Source organism: Ailuropoda melanoleuca, chromosome 12 (assembly GCF_002007445.2).
Source record: "Ailuropoda melanoleuca isolate Jingjing chromosome 12, ASM200744v2, whole genome shotgun sequence".
In the NCBI taxonomy this organism is placed as follows: Eukaryota; Metazoa; Chordata; class Mammalia; order Carnivora; family Ursidae; genus Ailuropoda; species Ailuropoda melanoleuca.
The window spans coordinates 58206576-58212672 of record NC_048229.1 but is presented as its reverse complement, the minus strand read 5'-3'; positions in this window follow the sequence as shown (position 1 = coordinate 58212672).

Here is a 6097-nt window from a genome sequence, read left to right as displayed (position 1 = left end):
GTTGGCTTATTCAAGGGCATCCGGGGTAATTTAGGGCTGGACTGATTTCTACTTCTCTACCTTCCTGTAGTATAAAGCGTGTGTGTGTGTGTGTGTGTGCGTGTGTGCGTGTGTGTGTGTTCATTTAAATAACAACTAATCTGTGATCTTCTCTAAAGAAGTGACAATTTCTCTCTGGGGCAAATGGAATTCTGTTTAGAGCAACTAGTTCATGCTGTATATTGCTTGCTAAAGATATCCCTCCACACCTTATCCCATGTCTGAGGGTGACATAACAGAGGGCATACAATTGCCCAACAGTATAACAAGCATCAGGGATTGGTGGCAGGTAACTAGTGTGAGAGGAAAATGAGCAAGAGTAAAGAGAAAAGCCTGCTAACACAGCTTGTGAGTTAGTTTTGGGTGACAGGGTAGTTGAAAGAGCCAATAAACATGAAATTTTAGGTAAAGTTGCCTAATTATTGAACATTCTCTGTAACTCTAAACTATAACACTAACTTAACACTCTCCATCCCCACACGCACCCACAGCACACACCACAGTCAATGAATGGCATTATTAAAAGTTTTAGCCAACGTGAATTTGTACACCTAACTGTTTTCAATAAATGCTGTGTGAGTTGTTATAAAAAACAGGAAAAGTTTTGACTTGCGCATTTGAGAAGCCACCAGAAGGCTAGAAAGGGGTGGCAGGGGTGAAGGCTTGACTGAATTTTAGAATTTAGCAAAAAACCTGGAAACTAGAACAGAAGGTGACCATGTAAAATAGCAGCTCTCTAAAAATCCTGGAGATATTACAACTCTAGGATAGATGAAGATTTAGGCTGGTTTTACTTAAATCTTCATAAGACAAAGGGAGCCCAGCAAGCCTGATGACTTAAAGCATTCCAGGCAGCTAGAGTTTGCTTCTAACACAAATTTGCTTATAATTCCCTCTTAGAGATAAAAATGTCCTACTTTCCAACAAATAAATAAATAAATAAATAAAAATAAAGCATAAACCCACTCAGGCTTCATTTTTTCATTTATGCAAAATATGTAACAACATTTTTCTTTGAAGGAGTCTCACCATGTTGGGAAATGCAAGGCATTTAGACTTAGGGCTCAAAATCAGCTCTTTTGAGTCCTTATATCCATTTTGGACAAATTAAACTCTTAAAACTCTGATGCCTTCATNATCCATTTTGGACAAATTAAACTCTTAAAACTCTGATGCCTTCATCTGTAAAATGTAAAAATAACAAGAACTATGCTATAAGAATGTGTATCACATTAAAATGAAGTAAAATTATACAAAAATGAGTTCGCACATTGCAGAGCAAAGTTATTCATATTTACTACTTGACTAGGGCCAAGTAGGTATTTATCTGATAAAAATCATAAAATAAAATCAAAAGGGGGTGAATGCGCATGTGTTTGTGCGTACATATGTGTATATACATACATATAAATATATCTCATCCCCCTTCTGCTGCTGCTGCAGAGGAAATGAATAGGTGCTCTCATAGCCAAATAAAAGACAATCTCTTCACACACAATCAGAAAATATGCTGGAAAACATGTTTCATCCTAGTAATGTTTCATCATTAATAAGTAATGGAATTACTCATATCTATTCAGCATGCTAAATGGCATTGATTACTGAAGTGCTCGTATTACCAGAAAAATAATATCCCTATTAAAGGGGTGGGGTGGGGTGGAAAAAGGATGAAAAGAAAGAGTTGTCAGTGATGATTCCGCATCAGCATCACAGAATTCAGGACGGAGGCTCCCCTAGGATCTTTTCCTCTGTCTAGCGCAGTCTTGCTTAAGTTTGTTCCTCCATCGACTTGCATTAGACAAGGCTCAACCTCGATATTAAATCAGAATGGGGTGGAGTGGGATGATGCAGTGGTCCAGGACGTTGCTTCCTCGTAAGAGGGTTTACCGTGAAGCTAGGCAAGTTTAGCCTAGCGCTCTCTATTTGCTTGGCCTTGAATAACGTGTTCACATGACCATATGTTTTTATAAAATCTTCCAAAGTCAACTATGTAACTACAGCTAACTGTAGGGTGCTCTCTTTCCACTTTGACTGCATTCCAGCAGGTGTTATTGGAAAAGGCCACAGAAAGATAATTTGGGCTAAGAACCCAAACCACTGACACCGACAGAGCTTACTATGTATATCACTATGGCTTTACTATTTAGACATTTTCACAAACATGACTTTGCTTTTTAGTAATATAACCTTTCTATTCTATGAAACTCTAGCCCAGGAAGATAAAAGTTGCAAATCACTTTGTTGTTAGTTTCAAGATCATCCTTTAAAAAAACACCTAACACCCCCAAAAACTATTTGAGTGAACATCAAACTGTTCAACTTGGGATGCATGGCTCACCTTGCAGGATTCTTTAACTTAGACTTCAATTATCTCACCCTGCTGTGTCCATCAATCCTCAACTATTATGTACGATCTGTATTTAACATTGAACCACATATTGAAAGATTTACCTTAAACTAGACTCCAGAATCTTATCTAGACACAGATTTCTCCCTGAGATTTATTAACAGATTATTATGATGGTGTTTTCATAGAGTTAGCATCTGACATAGGAGTCTGGTTAAGGGGAAACTGATTTGGGAATGCTTTTAATTTGGGTTGAATAGCCTACATTTTTTGTTATTTTCAGTTGCTTCTCTGTCCGGATTAATTATTGCTGGTTGTCCTGGTAGTGGAGTGGCTTCTGTGAATCTTCTTTCTGTCTGCTGTGCTAACTCAGCCAGGGTTTGGACAAGAAAGTACAAATCTAGAGTTCCTATCACTATATGAACATGCCAGGCAGCCAGCAGAGTTATACGGATAATGGAAGACAAGCAAGGTTGAAATATTCTGATGCAGAAGGGAGTCTATGAAAACATTTTCTCACCATCAGATATGTCCAGTGAAAAGCAAAGAATTTAGTCTCATCAGTACCTAGTCAAAAAACAGAAGTTCTCTCACATCAGAAGTATCTAATAACACCACCTATAGATTTCCATATGAATCATGCACTTTAAACTTTAAAATATTTAAGATTAGTTACTGCACAGGAAAAATTGAAATGCCCTGAAAATTTAAAGCTTATAAAGGGGCATCTGTGGCGTAGGTGGTTAATGTCTGACTCTTGGTTTTAGTTCAGATCATCTCAGGGTCATGATCTCAGGTTCATGATCTCAGGGTCGTGAGATTGAGCCCTGTGTTGATCCCTGTGTCAGGCTCCATGGGGAGTCTGCTTGAGATTCCCTCACTTTCCATCTGCTCGTCCCCGCACTCACACTCTCTCTCTCTAAAGTAAATACATCTTTAAAAAATAATAAAATAAAGCTTATATATATAAAAGCCACTTGACAGAATTTCCCCCAAATTTGACAATAATCCTAATTATTTGTATGATGCTTCTGATGAGAGCTGTAAAGCATAAGAAACCTAAGCTATGAATAATTTTTTAAATATTTTATTGACCATTCTGGAGGAAAGACTGATTTAATTTTTCTTTTTCTATTTTAGATCATCCTGTAAAAATCATTGTCAAAAAAAGAGACCAAGAGTGGTAGGTAGGGAAAAAAGAACAACAACAACAACAATTATAGGGGAAAAAAAGTTGTATAAATATCTTCCAGTTATGTGCCAGACAGTTATCTGATATAAATACTATGTTCTTTCTGTTCTTTTTTTTTAATGGATTTTGTGATGCTTGTAGCTTGTGTCATTTTATTTCCTTTTAATGTGTATTTTGTTGTAACAAGTTTCTGATTCTAAATCACTTTTGTACCTAATTCTTTACTTGTCAGCTTTTAAGGCTTGCCACTGTTTTTTAAGATGCATGAATTTAATAATGTGGTTCAGGGAGGAAAGAAAGAGCACAATGAGAGAAAGAAGGGGTTGATTTTAGTTTTGTTACTAGCGTGCTGTGTAATATTAGGCAAGTTACTTAATCCCTCTGAGTTTTTATTTTCTATACCTGAAACAGGGATTATTTCCCCTATTACACTGCATTGGTTAGAAATCAAAAGGAGAAGAAAAGGGGGAATACTACTTTCTAATAATTGCTACATGTTATTTCTTTTGCTGTCATTTCGCTTATAAAGATATGTGAATCTCAATTGGAACTCCATCCCCCTACCCCCCAAAAATAATTGGTATTTATCCTCCTGGCTAGAATTGGTGTCACTAGAAGGAAGTGAGCTAATGCCCATGTTTCATTGTTTGCAGAATACTTTAAAGAAGTCACAGAATGTCTGCATTTTGTGTCTATACAGAGGAAACCAATTTTAAATAGAAATTGTGTAATTTTGTTAGAAATCACTTCCATTGAATACTTACTATTCTTTACAATAAATAGGCTCTTTGGCCTGATTATTTAGTTAGTCCTTTCCACATTATATCACATTACAAGAACACTGGCCAAAAGGCTCACTCAACTTGGCTACATAGATTTTGTTTTTTAGGGAAACAACTGCAAATCTCTCTACCATCAACCACACCAGGGAGTGGAGATAAATGTGACTGTCCTGCTCTCAGGCTGAAATGTGGCTCTGGGCTAGCCACATCCTAGGACAGGATTTCCAAAAGAGGCATAGAGACAACTCCAGACTTCCTCTGTAAGTTGGGAAAAACAAAAACAAAACAAAACAAAGCAAAACAAAGCAAAGCAAAACAAAAACAAAGATAAAAGCAAAAAGCAGGCCAGGTCTGCTCAGCAGAAGAGAGTGTTAGGGTCTCACACTGTGATTTCTGGACCCAAGCCAATTCATAGATGCTCTGGGTTGGCCATCTTACCTTATTAGCCTCACATTACTAAAATTAAAACAAACAAACAAAATAGGAAGAGCTGTGTTTTGGTCAACATTTTTTAAAATTGTGAGATTTACATATAAATCTGGATTTCTGTAATACCTTGAAACATCAGTATCTGTCACTGTTACCCTCCCTCATCTATGGCTCTAACCTGGGAGGAGAGTTGCTTTTGCCCCTTTGAAGCAACCCCTTATAAGCTTCGCCTTACCCCTGTGTTCTTCTAACATTTTAGGAAATCCAAAGCACTTTCCAATATAATGCTGTACTTTTATTTTCACGGTCCCTGTGGAATTCATTCGGGAAACACTAATTGCTTGTCGAGGATGTATCACACACTGTTCTGGGAAGGCTCCAAGGATAAAGAGATACTCAGGCAGACATGGTTCTAGTCCTCAAGGAACTTAAAATTCTGTGAAATGAGTGATCTCAAGCACTTAAATAGGTATTGAGGCATTTGTTAGGTTGTGCTTTATTATGGTTTTTCTCAGTCCTATGAAAGTCAAGGAACACAGGGTGCTCTAAAGGGCGTCGCTGAGAGATCTGACATGGCGGAATCAGAAAGGCTTCACTCTGAAGTACGCAAGAGGAAAGGGGGCTTATTATTTATAGACGAGGGTGTCTGGACTAGGATCAGTAGTCCCCACCCACTTGATGATCAAAATTACCCGAGGAGCTTATCAGAAATGCAAGTTAGGAGGAAAGGATCTAGGAAGGGGAGAAATTCTCCTCAGAGGGAGTGGTGGGTACAAAAGCCTCGAGGTAGGAAAGGGCATGGCTAATTCCGTGTACTTCCAGACTGTTTACATACGCATTGGAGTTCATTCCTTTCATCTGTCAGAGTGATCATGCCATACCAAGGCTTGAAATAAAAACAGGCACTTCCCAGATGATTGATACCATGTTTTATGGGATGTCTATCTTCTGCAACAAAAACAACTAATTTACATTTCATTCAGCTGTTAGGAATCTAATTTAGACATAAGTCAAAATAAACACACTTTTCTGAAACTTTCATAAAAACATATGCCTACTTGGATATTTTCATCCCTCTATCGAGTTTTCTAAAATAGTAACATATGGTGGGATTATCACAAAAATCACTGGAACAGAAGATTCCCTTTAAGAGTCTTTTACATGCTCCTTCGTATAACAAGCCGACAGTCCTTGAATGAAGTGTCAAAGGCTTTGATTGCACGGACAAGTATGTCAGTAATAATAATTATTATTCTTGCTATGATTCTTCAATGCCTATAAACTTGCAAAGACAATTAATACTGAGGC